This window comes from Ambystoma mexicanum, unplaced genomic scaffold, assembly GCF_040938575.1.
Source record: "Ambystoma mexicanum isolate Mex_15411 unplaced genomic scaffold, UKY_AmexF1_1 Mex_scaf84, whole genome shotgun sequence".
NCBI classification, from domain to species: Eukaryota; Metazoa; Chordata; class Amphibia; order Caudata; family Ambystomatidae; genus Ambystoma; species Ambystoma mexicanum.
Window position 1 is genome coordinate 769066 of NW_027182504.1, and position 27374 is coordinate 796439.

The 27374-nt window shown below is 35.6% G+C and overlaps 6 non-coding genes across 6 annotated transcripts; all 6 read right to left on the bottom strand.

Annotated features, from left to right (window-relative positions):
* Window positions 1-6420: 6420 nt before the first annotated feature.
* On the bottom strand, window positions 6421-6492 carry TRNAW-CCA (transfer RNA tryptophan (anticodon CCA)). The gene has a single exon. It is a non-coding gene; the product is annotated as a tRNA-Trp (tRNA).
* A 4654-nt stretch (window positions 6493-11146) lies between these two features.
* Window positions 11147-11218, bottom strand: TRNAC-GCA (transfer RNA cysteine (anticodon GCA)). Its single transcript has one exon. It is a non-coding gene; the product is annotated as a tRNA-Cys (tRNA).
* A 6561-nt stretch (window positions 11219-17779) lies between these two features.
* Window positions 17780-17851, bottom strand: TRNAC-GCA (transfer RNA cysteine (anticodon GCA)). The gene has a single exon. It is a non-coding gene; the product is annotated as a tRNA-Cys (tRNA).
* A 1811-nt stretch (window positions 17852-19662) lies between these two features.
* Window positions 19663-19734, bottom strand: TRNAR-GCG (transfer RNA arginine (anticodon GCG)). Its single transcript has one exon. It is a non-coding gene; the product is annotated as a tRNA-Arg (tRNA).
* Window positions 19735-23343: 3609 nt separating this feature from the next.
* TRNAC-GCA (transfer RNA cysteine (anticodon GCA)) lies at window positions 23344-23415 on the bottom strand. The gene has a single exon. It is a non-coding gene; the product is annotated as a tRNA-Cys (tRNA).
* A 3666-nt stretch (window positions 23416-27081) lies between these two features.
* Window positions 27082-27153, bottom strand: TRNAC-GCA (transfer RNA cysteine (anticodon GCA)). The gene has a single exon. It is a non-coding gene; the product is annotated as a tRNA-Cys (tRNA).
* Between the last annotated feature and the right edge of the window lie 221 nt (window positions 27154-27374).

The window sequence follows — 27374 nt, forward strand, 5'->3', positions numbered from 1 at the left end:
TCAGTAATATGCACAAAGTGCAAGCAACATGCAATCACCATCAAAGCAAAGCATTTTCAGCCACCAAACCCTCCTTATAGGTATATGGGGTGCGAAGGGTGTCCTTTATCTGCCTTGGTAAAATACAGTGAGGTTTCCATTGCAAGAATTCATACATTTCATATCACATGTAGATCTTGGAACATGGAAAAAAAATCTTTTGTCAAATGCACAAATTCTGCAAAACGTAACTGCTTTTCTACTGCAGTTTGTTGATTGTGTGCTAAGAGCATAGTTAAACCCAACTGTTCATTGTTTTGTATATGAAATGATGATATATCTTATTGTTTCTTACACTGCATTGGGTTGAAAAATATTTTAACAGGATCTATTGAAGAGGGTATATGGTTATGAAACAGGGACTTCTTGAACTGCACTCCTACACTCTACCACTGACATAAACCCTTGAATGCTGAAAACTGCCCTTTTTTAAAAAAGTGATAGAGTGGGTGACTGTATGGAACTTGTAGAACTAATGACATCAGTGCACTTCTGGTCAGCTGTACAAATTAGTACATTTCATTAAGAGCATATTATTGGTTTCTACCACAGTTTTATAACATTCATATGAGCTTCCAATGGACTATTTCAAACTGATAATATCACCAGTAGAAATTGGGTGAATGTAATACACAGCTTGTATCATATGAAGAAATCCGAAACAGCGTAATGGTGTTTAACCTATGTTTCAGGAGATGATCAGGAGTATTTTAAATGTAGAAATGTGTTGCTCATTACATAAAATGCTAAAATTGTTAATGTTTACTTCAATTTATTTAAAAAGATATTTCTACAGGTACAAAAATTGGACCAGGCGGCACCCAGATTTGAACTAGGGACCTCTTGAACTGCAGTCAGTTTGTTGATTTTGTGCTAAGAGCATAGTTAAACCCAATTGTTGATTGTTTTGTCTAAGAAATGATGATATATCTTATAGTTTCTTACAGTGCAGTGGGTTGAAAAACATTTTAACAGGATCTATTGAAGAGGGTATATGGTTAGAAACAGGGACTTCTTGAACTGCACTCCTACACTCTACCACTGACATAAACCCTTGAATGCTGAAAACTGCCCTTTTTTAAAAAAGTGATAGAGTGGATGACTTTATGGAACTTGTAGAACTAATGACATCAGTGCACTTCTGGGCAGCTGTACAAATTAATACATTTCATTAAGGGCATATTATTGGTTTCTACCACAGTTTTATAACATTCATATGAGCTTCCAATGGACTATTTCAAACTGATAATATCACCAGTAGAACTTGGGTGAATGTAATACACAGCTTGTATCATACGAAGAAATCCGAAACAGCGTAATGGTGTTTACACTATGTTTCAGGAGATGATCAGGAGTATTTCAAATGTAGAAATGTGTTTCTCATTACATAAAATGCTAAAATTGTTAATGTTTACTTCAATTTATTTAAAAACATATTTCTACAGGTACAACAGTTGGACCAGGGGGCACCCAGATTTGAATTAGGGACCTCTTGAACTGCAGTCAAATGCTCTACCACTGAGCTATACCCCCAGTTCCAAAATGTTTACCTTTATTAATTCAGTAATATGCACAAAGTGCAAGCAACATGCAATCACCATCAAAGCAAAGCATTTTCAGCCACCAAACCCTCCTTATAGGTATATGGGGTGCGAAGGATGTCCTTTATCTGCCTTGGTAAAATACAGTGAGGTTTCCATTGCAAGAATTCATACATTTCATATCACATGTAGATCTTGGAACATGGAAAAAAAATCTTTTGTCAAATGCACAAATTCTGCAAAACGTAACTGCTTTTCTACTGCAGTTTGTTGATTGTGTGCTAAGAGCATAGTTAAACCCAACTGTTCATTGTTTTGTATATGAAATGATGATATATCTTATTGTTTCTTACACTGCATTGGGTTGAAAAATATTTTAACAGGATCTATTGAAGAGGGTATATGGTTATGAAACAGGGACTTCTTGAACTGCACTCCTACACTCTACCACTGACATAAACCCTTGAATGCTGAAAACTGCCCTTTTTTAAAAAAGTGATAGAGTGGGTGACTGTATGGAACTTGTAGAACTAATGACATCAGTGCACTTCTGGTCAGCTGTACAAATTAATACATTTCATTAAGAGCATATTATTGGTTTCTACCACAGTTTTATAACATTCATATGAGCTTCCAATGGACTATTTCAAACTGATAATATCACCAGTAGAAATTGGGTGAATGTAATACACAGCTTGTATCATATGAAGAAATCCGAAACAGCGTAATGGTGTTTAACCTATGTTTCAGGAGATGATCAGGAGTATTTTAAATGTAGAAATGTGTTGCTCATTACATAAAATGCTAAAATTGTTAATGTTTACTTCAATTTATTTAAAAAGATATTTCTACAGGTACAAAAATTGGACCAGGCGGCACCCAGATTTGAACTAGGGACCTCTTGAACTGCAGTCAGTTTGTTGATTTTGTGCTAAGAGCATAGTTAAACCCAATTGTTGATTGTTTTGTCTAAGAAATGATGATATATCTTATAGTTTCTTACAGTGCAGTGGGTTGAAAAACATTTTAACAGGATCTATTGAAGAGGGTATATGGTTAGAAACAGGGACTTCTTGAACTGCACTCCTACACTCTACCACTGACATAAACCCTTGAATGCTGAAAACTGCCCTTTTTTAAAAAAGTGATAGAGTGGATGACTTTATGGAACTTGTAGAACTAATGACATCAGTGCACTTCTGGGCAGCTGTACAAATTAATACATTTCATTAAGGGCATATTATTGGTTTCTACCACAGTTTTATAACATTCATATGAGCTTCCAATGGACTATTTCAAACTGATAATATCACCAGTAGAACTTGGGTGAATGTAATACACAGCTTGTATCATACGAAGAAATCCGAAACAGCGTAATGGTGTTTACACTATGTTTCAGGAGATGATCAGGAGTATTTCAAATGTAGAAATGTGTTTCTCATTACATAAAATGCTAAAATTGTTAATGTTTACTTCAATTTATTTAAAAACATATTTCTACAGGTACAACAGTTGGACCAGGGGGCACCCAGATTTGAATTAGGGACCTCTTGAACTGCAGTCAAATGCTCTACCACTGAGCTATACCCCCAGTTCCAAAATGTTTACCTTTATTAATTCAGTAATATGCACAAAGTGCAAGCAACATGCAATCACCATCAAAGCAAAGCATTTTCAGCCACCAAACCCTCCTTATAGGTATATGGGGTGCGAAGGATGTCCTTTATCTGCCTTGGTAAAATACAGTGAGGTTTCCATTGCAAGAATTCATACATTTCATATCACATGGTGATCTTGGAACATGGAAAAAAAATCTTTTGTCAAATGCACAAATTCTGCAAAACGTAACTGCTTTTCTACTGCAGTTTGTTGATTGTGTGCTAAGAGCATAGTTAAACCCAACTGTTCATTGTTTTGTATATGAAATGATGATATATCTTATTGTTTCTTACACTGCATTGGGTTGAAAAATATTTTAACAGGATCTATTGAAGAGGGTATATGGTTATGAAACAGGGACTTCTTGAACTGCACTCCTACACTCTACCACTGACATAAACCCTTGAATGCTGAAAACTGCCCTTTTTTAAAAAAGTGATAGAGTGGGTGACTGTATGGAACTTGTAGAACTAATGACATCAGTGCACTTCTGGGCAGCTGTACAAATTAATACATTTCATTAAGGGCATATTATTGGTTTCTACCACAGTTTTATAACATTCATATGAGCTTCCAATGGACTATTTCAAACTGATAATATCACCAGTAGAACTTGGGTGAATGTAATACACAGCTTGTATCATACGAAGAAATCCGAAACAGCGTAATGGTGTTTACACTATGTTTCAGGAGATGATCAGGAGTATTTCAAATGTAGAAATGTGTTTCTCATTACATAAAATGCTAAAATTGTTAATGTTTACTTCAATTTATTTAAAAACATATTTCTACAGGTACAACAGTTGGACCAGGGGGCACCCAAATTTGAATTAGGGACCTCTTGAACTGCAGTTAAATGCTCTACCACTGAGCTATACCCCCAGTTCCAAAATGTTTACCTTTATTAATTCAGTAATATGCACAAAGTGCAAGCAACATGCAATCACCATCAAAGCAAAGCATTTTCAGCCACCAAACCCTCCTTATAGGTATAAGGATGTCCTTTATCTGCCTTGGTAAAATACAGTGAGGTTTCCATTGCAAGAATTCATACATTTCATATCACATGTAGATCTTGGAACATGGAAAAAAAATCTTTTGTCAAATGCACAAATTCTGCAAAACGTAACTGCTTTTCTACTGCAGTTTGTTGATTGTGTGCTAAGAGCATAGTTAAACCCAACTGTTCATTGTTTTGTATATGAAATGATGATATATCTTATTGTTTCTTAAACTGCATTGGGTTGAAAAACATTTTAACAGGATCTATTGAAGAGGGTATATGGTTAGAAACAGGGACTTCTTGAACTGCACTCCTACACTCTACCACTGACATAAACCCTTGAATGCTGAAAACTGCCCTTTTTTAAAAAAGTGATAGAGTGGATGACTGTATGGAACTTGTAGAACTAATGACATCAGTGCACTTCTGGGCAGCTGTACAAATTAATACATTTCATTAAGGGCATATTATTGGTTTCTACCACAGTTTTATAACATTCATATGAGCTTCCAATGGACTATTTCAAACTGATAATATCACCAGTAGAACTTGGGTGAATGTAATACACAGCTTGTATCATACGAAGAAATCCGAAACAGCGTAATGGTGTTTACACTATGTTTCAGGAGATGATCAGGAGTATTTCAAATGTAGAAATGTGTTTCTCATTACATAAAATGCTAAAATTGTTAATGTTTACTTCAATGTATTTAAAAACATATTTCTACAGGTACAACAGTTGGACCAGGGGGCACCCAGATTTGAATTAGGGACCTCTTGAACTGCAGTCAAATGCTCTACCACTGACATAAACCATTGAATGCTGAAAACTGCCCTTTTTTAAAAAAATGATAGAGTGGGTGACTGTATGGAACTTGTAGAACTAATGACATCAGTGCACTTCTGGTCAGCTGTACAAATTAATACATTTCATTAAGGGCATATTATTGGTTTCCACCACAGTTTTATAACATTCATATGAGCTTCCAATGGACTATTTCAAACTGATAATATCACCAGTAGAACTTGGGTGAATGTAATACACAGCTTGTATCATACGAAGAAATCCGAAACAGCTTAATGGTGTTTACCCTATGTTTCAGGAGATGATCAGGAGTATTTCAAATGTAGAAATGTGTTGCTCATTACATAAAATGCTAAGATTGTAAATGTTTTCTTCAATTTATTTAATTAAAAAAATATTTCTACAGGTGCAACTGTTGGACCAGGGGGCACTCAGATTTGAACTAGGGACCTCTTGATCTGCAGTCAAATGCTCTACCACTGAGCTATACCCGCACTTCTAAAACGTTCACCTTTATTAATTCAGTAATATGTACAAAGTGCAAGCACCATGCAATCACCATCAAAGCAATGCATTTTCAGCCACCAAACCCTCCTTATAAGTAAATGGGGTGCGAAGGATGTCCTTTATCTGCCTTGGTAAAATACAGTGAGGATTCCATTGCAAGAATTCATACATTTCGTATCACATGTAGATCTTGGAACATGGAAAAAAAACTTTTGTCAAATGCACAAATTCTGCAAAACGTAACTGCTTCTCTACTGCAGTTTGTTGATTTTGTGCTAAGAGCATAGTTAAACCCAATTGTTCATTGTTTTTTACACGAAATGATGATATATCCTATTGTTTCTTACAGTGCATTGGGTTGAAAAACATTTTAACGGGATCTATTGAAGAGGGTATATGGTTATGAAAAAGGGACTTCTTGAACTGCACTCCTACGCTCTACCACTGACATAAACCCTTGAATGCTGAAAACTGCCCTTTTTAAAAAAAGTGATAGAGTGGGTGACTGTATGGAACTTGTAGAACTAATGACATCAGTACCCTTCTGGTCAGCTGGACAAATTAATACATTTCATTAAGGGCATATTATTGGTTTCCACCACAGTTTTATCACGTTCATATGAGCTTCCAATGGACTATTTCAAACTGATAATATCACCAGTAGAACTTGGGTGAATGTAAAACACAGCTTGTATCATATGAAGAAATCCTAAACAGCTTAATGGTGTTTACCCTATGTTTCAGGAGATGATCAGGAGTATTTCAAATGTAGAAATGTGTTGCTCATTACATAAAATGCTAAGATTGTAAATGTTTTCTTCAATTTATTTAATTAAAAAAAAATTCTACAGGTAAAACAGTGGACAAGGGGGCACCCAGATTTGAACTAGGGACCTCTTGATCTGGAGTCAAATGCTCTACCACTGAACTATACCCCCAGTTCTGAAATGTTCTCCTTTATTAATTCAGTAATATGTACAAAGTGGAAGCAACATGCAATCACCATCAAAGCAATGCATTTTCAGCCACCAAACCCTCCTTATAACTATAAGGGATACACAAGATGTCCTTTATCTGCCTTGGTAAAATACAGTGAGGTTTCCATTGCAAGAATTCATACATTTCGTATCACATGTAGATCTTGGAACATGGAAAAAAACGTTTGTCAAATGCACAAATTCTGCAAAACGTAACTGCTTCTCTACTGCAGTTTGTTGATTTTGTGCTAAGAGCGTAGTTAAACGCAATTGTTCATTGTTTTTTATATGAAATGATGATATATCCTATTGTTTCTTACAGTGCATTGGGTTGAAAAATATTTAAACAGGATCTATTGAAGAGGGTATATGGTTATGAAACAGGGACTTCTTGAACTGCACTCCTACCCTCTACCACTGACATAAACCCTTGAATGCTGAAAACTGCTCTTTTTTAAAAAGGTGATAGAGTGGGTGACTGTATGGAACTTGTAGAACTAATGACATCAGTGCACTTCTGGTCAGCTGTACAAATTAATACATTTCATTAAGGGCATATTATTGGTTTCCACCACAGTTTTATAACATTCATATGCGCTTCCAATGGACTATTTCAAACTGATAATATCACCAGTAGAACTTGGGTGAATGTAATACACAGCTTGTATCATACGAAGAAATCCGAAACAGCTTAATGGTGTTTACCCTATGTTTCAGGAGATGATCAGGAGTATTTCAAATGTAGAAATGTGTTGCTCATTACATAAAATGCTAAGATTGTAAATGTTTTCTTCAATTTATTTAAAAAAATATTTCTACAGGTGCACCAGGGGGCACTCAGATTTGAACTAGAGACCTCTTGATCTGCAGTTAAATGCTCTACCACTGAGCTATACCCGCACTTCTAAAATGTTCACCTTTATTAATTCAGTAATATGTACAAAGTGCAAGCAACATGCAATCTCCATCAAAGCAATGCATTTTCAGCCACCAAACCCTCCTTATAAGTATATGGGGTGCGAAGGATGTCCTTTATCTGCCTTGGTAAAATACAGTGAGGTTTCCATTGCAAGAATTCATACATTTCGTATCACATGTAGATCTTGGAACATGGAAAAAAAAACTTTTGTCAAATGCACAAAGTCTGCAAAACGTAACTGCTTCTCTACTGCAGTTTGTTGATTTTGTGCTAAGAGCATAGTTAAACCCAATTGTTCATTGTTTTGTATATGACATGATGATATATCTTATTGTTTCTTACACTGCATTGGGTTGAAAAACATTTTAACAGGATCTATCGAAGAGGGTATATGGTTATGAAACAGGGACTTCTTGAACTGCACTCCTACCCTCTACCACTGACATAAACCCTTGAATGCTGAAAACTGCCCTTTTTTTAAAAAAAGTGATAGAGTGGGTGGCTGTATGGAACTTGTAGAACTAATGACATCAGTGCACTTCTGGTCAGCTGTACAAATTAATACATTTCATTAAGGGCATATTATTGGTTTCCACCACAGTTTTATAACATTCATATGAGCTTCCAATGGACTATTTCAAACTGATAATATCACCAGTAGAACTTGGGTGAATGTAATACACAGCTTGTATCATACGAAGAAATCCGAAACAGCTTAATGGTGTTTACACTATGTTTCAGGAGATGATCAGGAGTATTTCAAATGTAGAAATCTGTTGCTCATTACATAAAATGCTAAGATTGTAAATGTTTTCTTCAATTTATTTAAGAAAATATTTCTACAGGTAAAACAGTTGGACAAGAGGGCACCCAGATTTGAACTAGGGATCTCTTGATCTGCAGTTAAATGCTCTACCACTGAGCTATACCCACAGTTCTGAAATGTTCACCTTTATTTATTCAGTAATATGTACAAAGTGGAAGCAACATGCAATCACCATCAAAGCAATGCATTTTCAGCCACCAAACCCTGCGAAAGATGTCCTTTATCTGCCTTCGTAAAATACAGTGAGGTTTCCAGTGCAAGAATTCATACATTTCGTATCACATGTAGATCTTGGAACATGGAAAAAAAACTTTTGTCAAATGCACAAATTCTGCAAAACGTAACTGCTTCTCTATTGCAGTTTGTTGATTTTGTGCTAAGAGCATAGTTAAACCCAATTTTTCATTGTTTTTTATATGAAATGATGATATATCCTATTGTTTCTTACAGTGCATTGGGTTGAAAAACATTTTAACAGGATCTATTGAGGAGCGTATATGGTTATGAAACAGGGACTTCTGGAACTTCACTCCTACCCTCTACAACTGACATAAACCCTTGAATGCTGAAAACTGCTCTTTTTTAAAAATTTGATAGAGTGGGTGACTGTATGGAACTTGTAGAACTAATGACATCAGTGCACTTCTGGTCAGCTGTACAAATTAATACATTTCATTAAGGGCATATTATTGGTTTCCACCACAGTTTTATAACATTCATATGAGCTTCCAATGGACTATTTCAAACTGATAATATCACCAGTAGAACTTGGGTGAATGTAATACACAGCTTGTATCATACGAAGAAATCGGAAACAGCTTAATGGTGTTTATCGTATGTTTCCAGAGATGATCAGGAGTATTTCAAATGTAGAAATGTGTTGCTCATTACATAAAATGCTAAGATTGTAAATGTTTTCTTCAATTTATTTAAGAAAATATTTCTACAGGTAGAATAGTTGGACAAGGGGGCACCCAGATTTGAACTAGGGATCTCTGCAGTCAAAATGCTCTACCACTGAGCTATACCCCCAGTTCTGAAATGTTCACCTTTATTTATTCAGTAATATGTACAAAGTGGAAGCAACATGCAATCACCATCAAAGCAATGCATTTTCAGCCACCAAACCCTCCTTATAAGTATAAGGGGTACAAAAGATGTCCTTTATCTGCCTTCGTAAAATACAGTGAGGTTTCCAGTGCAAGAATTCATACATTTCGTATCACATGTAGATCTTGGAACATGGAAAAAAAAACTTTTGTCAAATGCACAAATTCTGCAAAACGTAACTGCTTCTCTACTGCAGTTTGTTGATGTTGTGCTAAGAGCATAGTTAAACCCAATTTTTCATTGTTTTGTATATGAAATGATGATATATTTTATTGTTTCTTACAGTGCATTGGGTTGAAAAACATTTTAACAGGATCTATTGAAGAAGGTATATGGTTATGAAACAGCGACTTCTTGAACTGCACTCCTACCCTCTACCACTGACATAAACCCTTGAATGCTGAAAACTGCCCGTTTTTAAAAAAAGTGATAGAGTGGGTGACTGTATGGAACTTGTAGAACTAATGACATCAGTGCACTTCTGGTCAGCTGTACAAATTAATACATTTCATTAAGGGCATATTATTGGTTTCCACCAAAGTTTTATAACATTCATATGAGCTTCCAATGGACTATTTCAAACTGATAATATCACCAGTAGAACTTGGGTGAATGTAATACACAGCTTGTATCATACGAAGAAATCCGAAACAGCTTAATGGTGTTTACCCTATGTTTCAGGAGATGATCAGGAGTATTTCAAATGTAGAAATGTGTTGCTCATTACATAAAATGCTAAGATTGTAAATGTTTTCTTCAATTTATTTAAAAAAATATTTCTACAGGTGCAACAGTTGGACCGGGGGCACTCAGATTTGAACTAGAGACCTCTTGATTTGCAGTCAAATGCTCTACCATTGAGCTATACCCACACTTCTAAAATGTTCACCTTTATTAATTCAGTAATATGTACAAAGTGCAAGCAACATGCAATCACCATCAAAGCAATGCATTTTCAGCCACCAAAACCTCCTTATAAGTATATGGGGTGCGAAGGATGTCCTTTATCTGCCTTGGTTAAATACAGTGAGGTTTCCATTGCAAGAATTCATACATTTCGTATCACATGTAGATCTTGGAACATGGAAAAAAAAACTTTTGTCAAATGCACAAATTCTGCAAAACGTAACTGCTTCTCTATTGCAGTTTGTTGATTTTGTGCTAAGAGCATAGTTAAACCCAATTGTTCATTGTTTTGTATATGAAATGATGATATATTTTATTGTTTCTTACAGTGCATTGGGTTGAAAAACATTTTAACAGGATCTATTGAAGAGGGTATATGGTTATGAAACAGGGACTTCTTGAACTGCACTCCTACCCTCTACCACTGACATAAACCCTTGAATGCTGAAAACTGCCCGTTTTTAAAAAAAGTGATAGAGTGGGTGACTGTATGGAACTTGTAGAACTAATGACATCAGTACACTTCTGGTCAGCTGGACAAATGAATACATTTCATTTTCATTAAGGGCATATTATTGGTTTCCACCAGAGTTTTATAACGTTCATATGAGCTTCCAATGGACTATTTCAAACTGATAATATCACCAGTAGGACTTCGGTAAATGTAAAACACAGCTTGTATCATATGAAGAAATCCTAAACAGCTTAATGGTGTTTACCCTATGTTTCAGGAGATGATCAGGAGTATTTCAAATGTAGAAATGTGTTGCTCATTACATAAAATGCTAAGATTGTAAATGTTTTCTTCAATTTATTTAATTAAATAAATATTTCTACAGGTAAAAGAGTGGACAAGGGGGCACCCAGATTTGAACTAGGGACCTCTTGATCTGCAGTCAAATGCTCTACCACTGAACTATACCCCCAGTTCTGAAATGTTCTCCTTTATTAATTCAGTAATATGTACAAAGTGGAAGCAACATGCAATCACCATCAAAGCAATGCATTTTCAGCCACCAAACCCTCCTTATAAGTATATGGGGTGCGAAGGATGTCCTTTATCTGCCTTGGTTAAATACAGTGAGGTTTCCATTGCAAGAATTCATACATTTCGTATCACATGTAGATCTTAGAACATGGAAAAAAACGTTTGTCAAATGCACAAATTCTGCAAAACGTAACTGCTTCTCTACTGCAGTTTGTTGATTTTGTGCTAAGAGCGTAGTTAAACGCAATTGTTCATTGTTTTTTATATGAAATGATGATATATCCTATTGTTTCTTACAGTGCATTGGGTTGAAAAATATTTAAACAGGATCTATTGAAGAGGGTATATGGTTATGAAACAGGGACTTCTTGAACTGCACTCCTACCCTCTACCACTGACATAAACCCTTGAATGCTGAAAACTGCTCTTTTTTAAAAAGGTGATAGAGTGGGTGACTGTATGGAACTTGTAGAACTAATGACATCAGTGCACTTCTGGTCAGCTGTACAAATTAATACATTTCATTAAGGGCATATTATTGGTTTCCACCACAGTTTTATAACATTCATATGCGCTTCCAATGGACTATTTCAAACTGATAATATCACCAGTAGAACTTGGGTGAATGTAATACACAGCTTGTATCATACGAAGAAATCCGAAACAGCTTAATGGTGTTTACCCTATGTTTCAGGAGATGATCAGGAGTATTTCAAATGTAGAAATGTGTTGCTCATTACATAAAATGCTAAGATTGTAAATGTTTTCTTCAATTTATTTAAAAAAATATTTCTACAGGTGCACCAGGGGGCACTCAGATTTGAACTAGAGACCTCTTGATCTGCAGTTAAATGCTCTACCACTGAGCTATACCCGCACTTCTAAAATGTTCATCTTTATTAATTCAGTAATATGTACAAAGTGCAAGCAACATGCAATCTCCATCAAAGCAATGCATTTTCAGCCACCAAACCCTCCTTATAAGTATATGGGGTGCGAAGGATGTCCTTTATCTGCCTTGGTAAAATACAGTGAGGTTTCCATTGCAAGAATTCATACATTTCGTATCACATGTAGATCTTGGAACATGGAAAAAAAAACTTTTGTCAAATGCACAAAGTCTGCAAAACGTAACTGCTTCTCTACTGCAGTTTGTTGATTTTGTGCTAAGAGCATAGTTAAACCCAATTGTTCATTGTTTTGTATATGACATGATGATATATCTTATTGTTTCTTACACTGCATTGGGTTGAAAAACATTTTAACAGGATCTATCGAAGAGGGTATATGGTTATGAAACAGGGACTTCTTGAACTGCACTCCTCCCCTCTACCACTGACATAAACCCTTGAATGCTGAAAACTGCCCTTTTTTTTAAAAAAGTGATAGAGTGGGTGGCTGTATGGAACTTGTAGAACTAATGACATCAGTGCACTTCTGGTCAGCTGTACAAATTAATACATTTCATTAAGGGCATATTATTGGTTTCCACCACAGTTTTATAACATTCATATGAGCTTCCAATGGACTATTTCAAACTGATAATATCACCAGTAGAACTTGGGTGAATGTAATACACAGCTTGTATCATACGAAGAAATCCGAAACAGCTTAATGGTGTTTGCACTATGTTTCAGGAGATGATCAGGAGTATTTCATATGTAGTAATCTGTTGCTCATTACATAAAATGCTAAGATTGTAAATGTTTTCTTCAATTTATTTAAGAAAATATTTCTACAGGTAAAACAGTTGGACAAGAGGGCACCCAGATTTGAACTAGGGATCTCTTGATCTGCAGTTAAATGCTCTACCACTGAGCTATACCCACAGTTCTGAAATGTTCACCTTTATTTATTCAGTAATATGTACAAAGTGGAAGCAACATGCAATCACCATCAAAGCAATGCATTTTCAGCCACCAAACCCTGCGAAAGATGTCCTTTATCTGCCTTCGTAAAATACAGTGAGGTTTCCAGTGCAAGAATTCATACATTTCGTATCACATGTAGATCTTGGAACATGGAAAAAAAACTTTTGTCAAATGCACAAATTCTGCAAAACGTAACTGCTTCTCTATTGCAGTTTGTTGATTTTGTGCTAAGAGCATAGTTAAACCCAATTTTTCATTGTTTTTTATATGAAATGATGATATATCCTATTGTTTCTTACAGTGCATTGGGTTGAAAAACATTTTAACAGGATCTATTGAGGAGCGTATATGGTTATGAAACAGGGACTTCTGGAACTTCACTCCTACCCTCTACAACTGACATAAACCCTTGAATGCTGAAAACTGCTCTTTTTTAAAAATTTGATAGAGTGGGTGACTGTATGGAACTTGTAGAACTAATGACATCAGTGCACTTCTGGTCAGCTGTACAAATTAATACATTTCATTAAGGGCATATTATTGGTTTCCACCACAGTTTTATAACATTCATATGAGCTTCCAATGGACTATTTCAAACTGATAATATCACCAGTAGAACTTGGGTGAATGTAATACACAGCTTGTATCATACGAAGAAATCGGAAACAGCTTAATGGTGTTTATCGTATGTTTCCAGAGATGATCAGGAGTATTTCAAATGTAGAAATGTGTTGCTCATTACATAAAATTCTAAGATTGTAAATGTTTTCTTCAATTTATTTAAGAAAATATTTCTACAGGTAGAATAGTTGGACAAGGGGGCACCCAGATTTGAACTAGGGATCTCTGCAGTCAAAATGCTCTACCACTGAGCTATACCCCCAGTTCTGAAATGTTCACCTTTATTTATTCAGTAATATGTACAAAGTGGAAGCAACATGCAATCACCATCAAAGCAATGCATTTTCAGCCACCAAACCCTCCTTATAAGTATAAGGGGTACAAAAGATGTCCTTTATCTGCCTTCGTAAAATACAGTGAGGTTTCCAGTGCAAGAATTCATACATTTCGTATCACATGTAGATCTTGGAACATGGAAAAAAAAACTTTTGTCAAATGCACAAATTCTGCAAAACGTAACTGCTTCTCTACTGCAGTTTGTTGATGTTGTGCTAAGAGCATAGTTAAACCCAATTGTTCATTGTTTTGTATATGAAATGATGATATATTTTATTGTTTCTTACAGTGCATTGGGTTGAAAAACATTTTAACAGGATCTATTGAAGAGGGTATATGGTTATGAAACAGGGACTTCTTGAACTGCACTCCTACCCTCTACCACTGACATAAACCCTTGAATGCTGAAAACTGCCCGTTTTTAAAAAAAGTGATAGAGTGGGTGACTGTATGGAACTTGTAGAACTAATGACATCAGTGCACTTCTGGTCAGCTGTACAAATTAATACATTTCATTAAGGGCATATTATTGGTTTCCACCAAAGTTTTATAACATTCATATGAGCTTCCAATGGACTATTTCAAACTGATAATATCACCAGTAGAACTTGGGTGAATGTAATACACAGCTTGTATCATACGAAGAAATCCGAAACAGCTTAATGGTGTTTACCCTATGTTTCAGGAGATGATCAGGAGTATTTCAAATGTAGAAATGTGTTGCTCATTACATAAAATGCTAAGATTGTAAATGTTTTCTTCAATTTATTTAAAAAAATATTTCTACAGGTGCAACAGTTGGACTGGGGGCACTCAGATTTGAACTAGAGACCTCTTGATCTGCAGTCAAATGCTCTACCATTGAGCTATACCCACACTTCTAAAATGTTCACCTTTATTAATTCAGTAATATGTACAAAGTGCAAGCAACATGCAATCACCATCAAAGCAATGCATTTTCAGCCACCAAAACCTCCTTATAAGTATATGGGGTGCGAAGGATGTCCTTTATCTGCCTTGGTTAAATACAGTGAGGTTTCCATTGCAAGAATTCATACATTTCGTATCACATGTAGATCTTGGAACATGGAAAAAAAAACTTTTGTCAAATGCACAAATTCTGCAAAACGTAACTGCTTCTCTATTGCAGTTTGTTGATTTTGTGCTAAGAGCATAGTTAAACCCAATTGTTCATTGTTTTGTATATGAAATGATGATATATTTTATTGTTTCTTACAGTGCATTGGGTTGAAAAACATTTTAACAGGATCTATTGAAGAGGGTATATGGTTATGAAACAGGGACTTCTTGAACTGCACTCCTACCCTCTACCACTGACATAAACCCTTGAATGCTGAAAACTGCCCGTTTTTAAAAAAAGTGATAGAGTGGGTGACTGTATGGAACTTGTAGAACTAATGACATCAGTACAATTCTGGTCAGCTGGACAAATGAATACATTTCATTTTCATTAAGGGCATATTATTGGTTTCCACCAGAGTTTTATAACGTTCACATGAGCTTCCAATGGACTATTTCAAACTGATAATATCACCAGTAGGACTTCGGTAAATGTAAAACACAGCTTGTATCATATGAAGAAATCCTAAACAGCTTAATGGTGTTTACCCTATGTTTCAGGAGATGATCAGGAGTATTTCAAATGTAGAAATGTGTTGCTCATTACATAAAATGCTAAGATTGTAAATGTTTTCTTCAATTTATTTAATTAAATAAATATTTCTACAGGTAAAAGAGTGGACAAGGGGGCACCCAGATTTGAACTAGGGACCTGTTGATCTGCAGTCAAATGCTCTACCACTGAACTATACCCCCAGTTCTGAAATGTTCTCCTTTATTAATTCAGTAATATGTACAAAGTGGAAGCAACATGCAATCACCATCAAAGCAATGCATTTTCAGCCACCAAACCCTCCTTATAAGTATATGGGGTGCGAAGGATGTCCTTTATCTGCCTTGGTTAAATACAGTGAGGTTTCCATTGCAAGAATTCATACATTTCGTATCACATGTAGATCTTAGAACATGGAAAAAAACGTTTGTCAAATGCACAAATTCTGCAAAACGTAACTGCTTCTCTACTGCAGTTTGTTGATTTTGTGCTAAGAGCGTAGTTAAACGCAATTGTTCATTGTTTTTTATATGAAATGATGATATATCCTATTGTTTCTTACAGTGCATTGGGTTGAAAAATATTTAAACAGGATCTATTGAAGAGGGTATATAGTTATGAAACAGGGACTTCTTGAACTGCACTCCTACCCTCTACCACTGACATAAACCCTTGAATGCTGAAAACTGCTCTTTTTTAAAAAGGTGATAGAGTGGGTGACTGTATGGAACTTGTAGAACTAATGACATCAGTGCACTTCTGGTCACCTGTACAAATTAATACATTTCATTAAGGGCATATTATTGGTTTCCACCAAAGTTTTATAACATTCATATGAGCTTCCAATGGACTATTTCAAACTGATAATATCACCAGTAGAACTTGGGTGAATGTAATACACAGCTTGTATCATACGAAGAAATCCGAAACAGCTTAATGGTGTTTACCCTATGTTTCAGGAGATGATCAGGAGTATTTCAAATGTAGAAATGTGTTGCTCATTACATAAAATGCTAAGATTGTAAATGTTTTCTTCAATTTATTTAAAAAAATATTTCTACAGGTGCAACAGTTGGACCGGGGGCACTCAGATTTGAATTAGAGACCTCTTGATCTGCAGTCAAATGCTCTACCATTGAGCTATACCCACACTTCTAAAATGTTCACCTTTATTAATTCAGTAATATGTACAAAGTGCAAGCAACATGCAATCACCATCAAAGCAATGCATTTTCAGCCACCAAAACCTCCTTATAAGTATATGGGGTGCGAAGGATGTCCTTTATCCGCCTTGGTTAAATACAGTGAGGTTTCCATTGCAAGAATTCATACATTTCGTATCACATGTAGATCTTGGAACATGGAAAAAAAAACTTTTGTCAAATGCACAAATTCTGCAAAACGTAACTGCTTCTCTATTGCAGTTTGTTGATTTTGTGCTAAGAGCATAGTTAAACCCAATTGTTCATTGTTTTGTATATGAAATGATGATATATTTTATTGTTTCTTACAGTGCATTGGGTTGAAAAACATTTTAACAGGATCTATTGAAGAGGGTATATGGTTATGAAACAGGGACTTCTTGAACTGCACTCCTACCCTCTACCACTGACATAAACCCTTGAATGCTGAAAACTGCCCGTTTTTAAAAAAAGTGATAGAGTGGGTGACTGTATGGAACTTGTAGAACTAATGACATCAGTACACTTCTGGTCAGCTGGACAAATGAATACATTTCATTTTCATTAAGGGCATATTATTGGTTTCCACCAGAGTTTTATAACGTTCATATGAGCTTCCAATGGACTATTTCAAACTGATAATATCACCAGTAGGACTTCGGTAAATGTAAAACACAGCTTGTATCATATGAAGAAATCCTAAACAGCTTAATGGTGTTTACCCTATGTTTCAGGAGATGATCAGGAGTATTTCAAATGTAGAAATGTGTTGCTCATTACATAAAATGCTAAGATTGTAAATGTTTTCTTCAATTTATTTAATTAAATAAATATTTCTACAGGTAAAAGAGTGGACAAGGGGGCACCCAGATTTGAACTAGGGACCTCTTGATCTGCAGTCAAATGCTCTACCACTGAACTATACCCCCAGTTCTGAAATGTTCTCCTTTATTAATTCAGTAATATGTACAAAGTGGAAGCAACATGCAATCACCATCAAAGCAATGCATTTTCAGCCACCAAACCCTCCTTATAACTATAAGGGATACACAAGATGTCTTTTATCTGCCTTGGTAAAATACAGTGAGGTTTCCATTGCAAGAATTCATACATTTCGTATCACATGTAGATCTTAGAACATGGAAAAAAACGTTTGTCAAATGCACAAATTCTGCAAAACGTAACTGCTTCTCTACTGCAGTTTGTTGATTTTGTGCTAAGAGCGTAGTTAAACCCAATTGTTCATTGTTTTTTATACGAAATGATGATATATCCTATTGTTTCTTACAGTGCATTGGGTTGAAAAATATTGAAACAGGATCTATTGAAGAGGGTATATGGTTATGAAACAGGGACTTCTTGAACTGCACTCCTACCCTCTACCACTGACATAAACCCTTGAATGCTGAAAACTGCTCTTTTTTAAAAAGGTGATAGAGTGGGTGACTGTATGGAACTTGTAGAACTAATGACATCAGTGCACTTCTGGTCAGCTGTACAAATGAATACATTTCATTAAGGGCATATTATTGGTTTCCACCACAGGTTTATAACATTCATATGAGCTTCCAATGGACTATTTCAAACTGATAATATCACCAGTGGAACTTGGGTGAATGTAATACACAGCTTGTATCATACGAAGAAATCCGAAACAGCTTAATGGTGTTTACCCTATGTTTCAGGAGATGATCAGGAGTATTTCAAATATAGAAACGTGTTGCTCATTACATAAAATGCTAAGATTGTAAATATTTTCTTCAATTAAAAAAATATTTCTACAGGTGCAACAGGTGGTACTCAGATTTGAACGAGGAACCTCTTGATCTGCAGTCAAATGCTCTACCACTGAGCTATACCTGCAGTTCTAAAATGTTCACCTTTATTAATTCAGTAATATGTACAAAGTGCAAGCAACATGCAATCACCATCAAAGCAATGCATTTTCAGCCACCAAACCCTCCATATAAGTATATGGGGTGCGAAGGATGTCCTTTATCTGCCTTGGTAAAATACAGTGAGGTTTCCATTGCAAGAATTCATACATTTCGTATCACATGTAGATCTTGGAACATGGAAAAAAAAACTTTTGTCAAATGCACAAATTCTGCAAAACGTAACTGCTTCTCTACTGCAGTTTGTTGATTTTGTGCTAAGAGCATAGTTAAACCCAATTGTTCATTGTTTTTTACACAAAATGATGATATATCCTATCGTTTCTTACAGTGCATTGGGTTCAAAAACATTTTACAGGATCTATTGAAGAGGGTATATGGTTATGAAACAGGGACTTCTTGAACTGCACTCCTACGCTCTACCACTGACATAAACCCTTGAATGCTGAAAATTGCCCTTTTTAAAAAAAGTGATAGAGTGGGTGACTGTATGGAACTTGTAGAACTAATGACATCAGTGCACTTGTGGGCAGCTGTACAAATTAATACATTTTATTAAGGGCATATTATTGGTTTCTACCAAAGTTTTATAACTTTCATATGAGCCTCCAATGAACTATTTCAAAGTGATAATATTACCAGAAGAACTTGGGTGAAGGTAATACACAGCTTGTATCATACGAAGAAATGAGAAACAGCTTAATGGTGTTTACACTATGTTTCAGAAGATGATCAGGAGTATTTCAAATGTAGAAATGCGTTGCTCATTACATAAAATGCTAAGATTGTAAATGTTTTCTTCAATTTATTTAAAACAATATTTCTACAGGTACAACAGTTGGACCAGGGGGCACCCAGATTCGAACTAGGGTCCTCTTGAACCGCAGTCAAATGCTCTACCACTGAGCTATACCCCCACTTCTTAAATGTTCACCTTTACTAATTCAGTAATATGTACAAAGTGCAAGCAACATGCAATCACCATGAAAGCAAAGCATTTTCAGCCACCAAACCCTCCTTATAGGTATATGGGGTGCGAAGGATGTCCTTTATCTGCCTTGGTAAAATACAGTGAGGTTTCTATTGCAAGAATTCATACATTTCGTATCACATGTAGATCTTGGAACATGGAAAAAAAACTTTTGTCAAATGCACAAATTCTGCAAAACGTAACTGCTTCTCTACTGCAGTTTGTTGATTTTGTGCTAAGAGCATAGTTAAACCCAATTGTTCATTGTTTTTTATATGAAATGATTATATATCCTATTGTTTCTTACAGTGCATTGGGTTGAAAAACATTTTAACAGGATCTATTGAAGAGGATATATGGTTATGAATTAGGGACTTCTTGAACTGCATTCCTACGCTCTACCACTGAGTTAAACCCTTGATTGCTGAAAACCGCCCTTTTTTAAAAAGGTGATAGGGTGGGTGACTGTATGGAACTTGTAGAACTAATGACATCAGTGCACTTCTGGTCAGCTGTACAAATGAATACATTTCATTAAGGGCATATTATTGGTTTCCACCACAGGTTTAGAACATTCATATGAGCTTCCAATGGACTATTTCAAACTGATAATATCACCAGTAGAACTTGGGTGAATGTAATACACAGCTTCTATCATACGAAGAAATCCGAAACAGCTTAATGGTGTTTACCCTATGTTTCAGGAGATGATCAGGAGTATTTCAAATATAGAAAGGTGTTGCTCATTACATAAAATGCTAAGATTGTAAATATTTTCTTCAATTAAAAAAATATTTCTACAGGTGCAACAGTTGGACCAGGGGGCACTCAGATTTGAACGAGGGACCTCTTGATCTGCAGTCAAATGCTCTACCACTGAGCTATACCTGCAGTTCTAAAATGTTTACCTTTACTAATTCAGTAATATGTACAAAGTGCAAGCAACATGCAATCACCATCAAAGCAAAGCATTTTCAGCCACCAAACCCTCCTTATAGGTATATGGGGTGTGAAGGATGTCCTTTATCTGCCTTGGTAAAATACAGTGAGGTTTCTATTGCAAGAATTCATACATTTCGTATCACATGTAGATCTTGGAACATGGAAAAAAAACTTTTGTCAAATGCACAAATTCTGCAAAACGTAACTGCTTCTCTACTGCAGTTTTTTGATTTTGTGCTAAGAGCATAGTTAAACCCAATTGTTCATTGTTTTTTATATGAAATGATTATATATCCTATTGTTTCTTACAGTACATTGGGTTGAAAAACATTTTAACAGGATCTATTGAAGAGGATATATGGTTATGAATCAGGGACTTCTTGAACTGCATTCCTACGCTCTACCACTGAGTTAAACCCTTGAATGCTAAAAACTGCCCTTTTTAAAAAAAGTGATCGAGTGGGTGACTGTATGGAACTTGTCAAACTAATGACATCAGTGCACTTCTGGTCACCTGGAGAAATTAATACATTTCATTAAGGGCATATTTTTGGTTTCCACCACAGTTTTATAACGTTCATATGAGCTTCCAATGGACTATTTCAAACTGATAATATCACCAGTAGAACTTGGGTGAATGTAAAACACAGCTTGTATCATATGAAGAAATCCTAAACAGCTTAATGGTGTTTACCCCATGTTTCAGGAGATGATCAGCCAGATTTCAATTAGGGACCTTTTGATCTGCAGTCAAATGCTCTACCACTGAACTATACGCCCAGTTCTGAAATTTTCACCTTTATTAATTCAGTAAAAAGTACAAAGTTAAAGCAACATGCAATCACCATCAAGGCAATGCATTTTCAGCCACCAAACCCTCCTTATAAGTATAAGGGGTACAAAAGATGTCCTTTATCTGCCTTCATAAAATACAGTGAGGTTTCCATTGCAAGAATTCATACATTTCGTATCACATGTAGATCTTGGAACATGGAAAAAAAATATTTTGTCAAATGCACAAATTCTGCAAAATGTAACTGCTTCTCTACTGCAGTGTGTTGATGTTGTGCTAAGAGCATAGTTAAACCCAATTGTTCATTGTTTTGTACATGAAATGATGATATATCCTATTGTTTCTTACAGTGCATTGGGTTGAAAAACATTTTAACAGTATCAATTGAAGAGGGTACATGGTTATGAAATAGGGACTTCTTGAACTACACTCCTACGCTCTACCAATGACATAAACCGTTCAATGCTGAAAACTGCCCTTTTTTAAAAAGGTGATAGAGTGATTGACTCTATGGAACTTGTAGAACTAATGACATCAGTGCACTTCTGGTCAGCTGTACAAATTAATACAGTTCATTAAGGGCACATTATTGGTTTCCACCACAGTTTTGTAACATTCATATGAGCTTCCAATGCACTATTTCAAACTGATCATATCACCAGTAGAACTTGGGTGAATGTAAAACACAGCTTGTATCATATGAAGAAATCCTAAAAAGCTTAATGGTGTTTACCCTATGTTTCAGGTGATGATCAGGAGTATTTCAAATGTAGAAAAGTGTTGCTCATTACATAAAATGCTAAGATTGTAAATGTTTACTTCAATTTATTTAATTGATAAATATTTCTACAGGTAAAACAGTTGGACAAGGGGGCACCCAGATTTGAACCAGGGACCTCTTGATATGCAGTGAAATGCTCGACCCCTGAGCTATAACCCCATTTCTGAAATGTTCACCTTTATTTATTCAGTAATATGTACAAAGTGGAAGCAACATGCAATCACCATCAAAGCAATTCATTTTCAGCCACCAAACCCTCATTATATGTATAAGGGGTACAAAATATGTCCTTTATCTGCCTTGGTAAAATACAGTGAGGTTTCCATTGCAAGAATTCATACATTTCGTTTCACATGTAGATCTTGGAACATGGAAAAAAAACTTTTGTCAAATGCACAAATTCTGCAAAACGTAACTGCTTCTCTACTGCAGTTTGTTGATTTTGTGCTAAGAGCATAGTTAAACCCAATTGTTCATTGTTTTTTATATGAAATTATGATATATCCTATTGTTTCTTACAGTGCATTGGGTTGAAAAACATTTTAACAGGATCTATTGATGAGGGTATATGGTTATGAAACAGGAACTTCTTGAACTGTACTCCTACGCTCTACCACTGAGTTAAACCCTTGAATGCTGAAAACTGCCCTTTTTTAAAAAGGTGATAGAGTGGGTGACTGTATGGAACTTGTAGAACTAATGACATCAGTGAACTTCTGGTCAGCTGTACAAATTAATACATTTCATTAAGGGCATATTATTGGTTTCCACCACAGTTTTATAACATTCATATGAGCTTCCAATGGACTATTTCAAACTGATAATATCACCAGTAGAACTTGGGTGAATGTAAAACACAGCTCGTATCATATGAAGAAATCCTAAACAGCTTAATGGTGTTTACCCTATGTTTCAGGTGATGATCAGGAGTATTTCAAATGTGGAAATGTGTTGCTCATTACATCAAATGCTAAGATTGTAAATGTTTTTTTCAATTTATTTAATTAAAAAAAAAATTCCACAGGTTAAACAGTTGAACAAGGGGACACCCAGATTTGAACTAGGGAACTCTTGATCTGCAGTCAAATGCTCTACCACTGAGCTATACCCCCAGTTCTGAAAATTTCACCTTTATTAATTCAGTAATATGTACAAAGTGCAAGCAACATGCAATCACCATCAAAGCAATGCATTTTCAGCCACCAAACCCTCCTTATAAGTATATGGGATGCGAAGGATGTCCTTTATCTACCTTGGTAAAATACAGTGAGGTTTCCATTGCAAGAATTCATACATTGCGTATCACATGTAGATCTTGGAACATGGAAAAAAAATCTTTTGTCAAATGCACAAATTCTGCAAAATGTAACTGCTTCTCTACTGCAGTTTGTTGATTTTGTGCTAAGCGCATAGTTAAACCCAATTGTTCATTGTTTTGTATATGAAATGATGATATATCCTATTGTTTCTTACAGTGCATTGGGTTGAAAAACATTTTAACAGGATCTATTGAAGAGGGTATATGGTTATGAAACAGGGACTTCATGAAAAGCACTCCTACGCTCTACCACTGACATAAACCCTTGAATGCTGAAAACTGCCCTTTTTTAAAAAGGTGATAGAGTGGGTGACTGTATGGAACTTGTAGAACTAATGACATCAGTGCACCTCTGGTCATTTGTACAAATTAATACATTTCATTAAGGGATATTATTGGTTTCCACCACAGTTTTATAACATTCATATGAGCTTCCAATGGACTATTTCAAACTGATAATATCACCAGTAGAACTTGGGTGAATGTAAAACACAGCTTGTATCATATGACGAAATCCTAAACAGTTTCATGGTGTTTACCCTATGTTTCAGGAGATGATCAGGAGTATTTCAAATGTAGAAATGTGTTGCTCATTACATCAAATGCTAAGATTGTAAATGTTTTTTTTTCTACAGGTAAAATAGTTGAACAAAGGGGCACCCAGATTTGAACTAGAGACCACTTGATCTGCAGTCAAATGCTCTACCACTGAGCTATACCCCACCTCTGAAAAGTACACCTTTATTAATTCAGTAATATGTACAAAGTGCAAGCAACATGCAATCACCATCAAAGCAAACCATTTTCAGCCACCAAACCCTCCTTATAAGTATATGCGGTGCGAAGGATGCCCTTTATCTGCCTTGGTAAAATACAGTGAGGTTTCCATTGCAAGAATTCATACATTTCGTATCACATGTAGATCTTGGAACATGGAAAAAAAACTTTTGTCAAATGCACAAATTCTGCAAAACGTAACTGCTTCTCTACTGCAGTTTGTTGATTTTGTGCTAAGAGCATAGTTAAACCCAATTGTTCATTGTTTTTTATATGAAATGATTATATATCCTATTGTTTCTTACAGTGCATTGGGTTGAAAAACATTTGAACAGGATCTATTGATGAGGGTATGTGGTTATGAAACAGGAACTTCTTGAACTGTACTCCTACGCTCTACCACTGAGTTAAACCCTTGAATGCTGAAAACTGCCCTTTTTTAAAAAGGTGATAGAGTGGGTGACTGTATGGAACTTGTAGAACTAATGGCATCAGTGCACTTCTGGTCAGCTGTACAAATTAATAAATTTCATTAAGGGCATATTATTGGTTTCCACCACAGTTTTATAACATTCATATGAGCTTCCAATGGACTATTTCAAACTGATAATATCACCAGTAGAACTTGGGTGAATGTAAAATACAGCTTGTATCATATGAAGAAATCCTAAACAGCTTAATGGTGTTTACCCTAAGTTTCAGGTGATGATAAGGAGTATTTCAAATGTGGAAATGTGTTGCTCATTACATCAAATGCTAAGATTGTAAATGTTTTTTTCTATAGGTAAAACAGTTGAACAAGGGGGCACCCAGATTTGAACTAGGGACCTCTTGATCTGCAGTCACATGCTCTACCACTGAGCTATAATCCCAGTTCTGAAAAGGTTACCTTTATTAATTCAGTAATATGTACAAAGTGCAAGCAACATGCAATCACCATCAAAGCAATGCATTTTCAGCCACCAAACCCTCCTTATAAGTATATGGGATGCGAAGGATGTCCTTTATCTACCTTGGTAAAATACAGTGAGGTTTTCATTGCAAGAATTCATACATTTCGTATCACATGTAGATCTTGGAACATGGAAAAAAAAATCTTTTTTCAAATGCACAAATTCTGCAAAATGTAACTGCTTCTCTACTGCAGTTTGTTGATTTTGTGCTAAGGGCATAGTTAAAACCAATTGTTCATTGTTTTGTATATGAAATGATGATATATCCTATTGTTTCTTACAGTGCATTGGGTTGAAAAACATATTAACAGGATCTATTGAAGAGGGTATATGGTTATGAAACAGGGACTTCTTGAAAAGCACTCCTACGCTCTACCACTGACATAAACCCTTGAATGCTGAAAACTGCCCTTTTTTAAAAAGGTGATAGAGTGGGTGACTGTATGGAACTTGTAGAACTAATGACATCAGTGCACCTCTGGTCATTTGTACAAATTAATACATTTCATTAAGGGCATATTATTGGTTTCCACCACAGTTTTATAACATTCATATGAGCTTCCAATGGACTATTTCAAACTGATAATATCACCAGTAGAACTTGGGTGAATGTAAAACACACCTTGTATCATATGACGAAATCCTAAACAGTTTCATGGTGTTTACCCTATGTTTCAGGAGATGATCAGGAGAATTTCAAATGTAGAAATGTGTTGCTCATTACATCAAATGCTAAGATTGTAAATGTTTTTTTCTATAGGTAAAACAGTTGAACAAGGGGGCACCCAGATTTGAACTAGGGACTTCTTGATCTGCAGTCACATGCTCCACCACTGAGCTATACTCCCAGTTCTGAAAAGTTTACCTTTATTAATTCAGTAATATGTACAAAGTGCAAGCAACATGCAATCACCCTCAAAGCAATGCATTTTCAGCCACCAAACCCTCCTTATAAGTATAAGGGGTACAAAAGATGTCCTTTATCTGCCTTGGTAAAATACAGTGAGGTTTCCATTGCAAGAATTCATACATTTCGTATCACATGTAGATCTTGGAACATGGAAAAAAAAACTTTTGTCAAATGCACAAATTCTGCAAAACGTAACTGCTTCTCTACTGCAGTTTGTTGATTTTGTGCTAAGAGCATAGTTAAACCCAATTGTTCATTGTTTTTTATATGAAATGATGATATATCCTATTGTTTCTTACAGTACATTGGGTTGGAAAACATTTTAACAGGATGTATTGACGAGGGTATATGGTTATGAAACAGGGACTTCTTGAACTGCACTCCTACGCTCTACCATTGAGTTAAACCCTTGAATGCTGAAAACTGCCCTTTTTTAAAAAGGTGATAGAGTGGGTGACTGTATGGAACTTGTAGAACTAATGACATCAGTGCACTTCTGGTCAGCTGTACAAATTAATACATTTCATTAAGAGCATATTATTGGTTTCCACCACAGTTTTATAACATTCATATGAGCTTCAAATGGACTATTTCAAACTAATCATATCACCAGTAGAACTTGGGTGAATGTAAAACACAGCTTGTATCATATGAAGAAATCCTAAACAGTTTCATGGTGTTTACCCTATGTTTCAGGAGATGATCAGGAGTATTTCAAATGTAGAAATGTTTTGCTCATTACATAAAATGCTAAGATTGTAAATGTTTTCTTCAATTTATTTAATTAAAATAATATTTCTACAGGTAAAACAGTTGAACAAGGGGGCACCCAGATTTGAACTAGGGACCTCTTGATCTGCAGTCAAATGCTCTACCACTGAGCTATACCCCCAGTTCTGAAAAGGTCCCCTTTATTAATTCAGTAATATGTACAAAGTGCAAGCAACCATCAAAGCAAAGCATTTTCAGCCACCAAACCCTCCTTATAAGTATATGCGGTGCGAAGGATGTCCTTTATCTGCCTTGGTAAAATACAGTGAGGTTTCCATTGCAAGAATTCATACATTTCGTATCACATGTAGATCTTGGAACATGGAAAAAAAATCTTTTGTC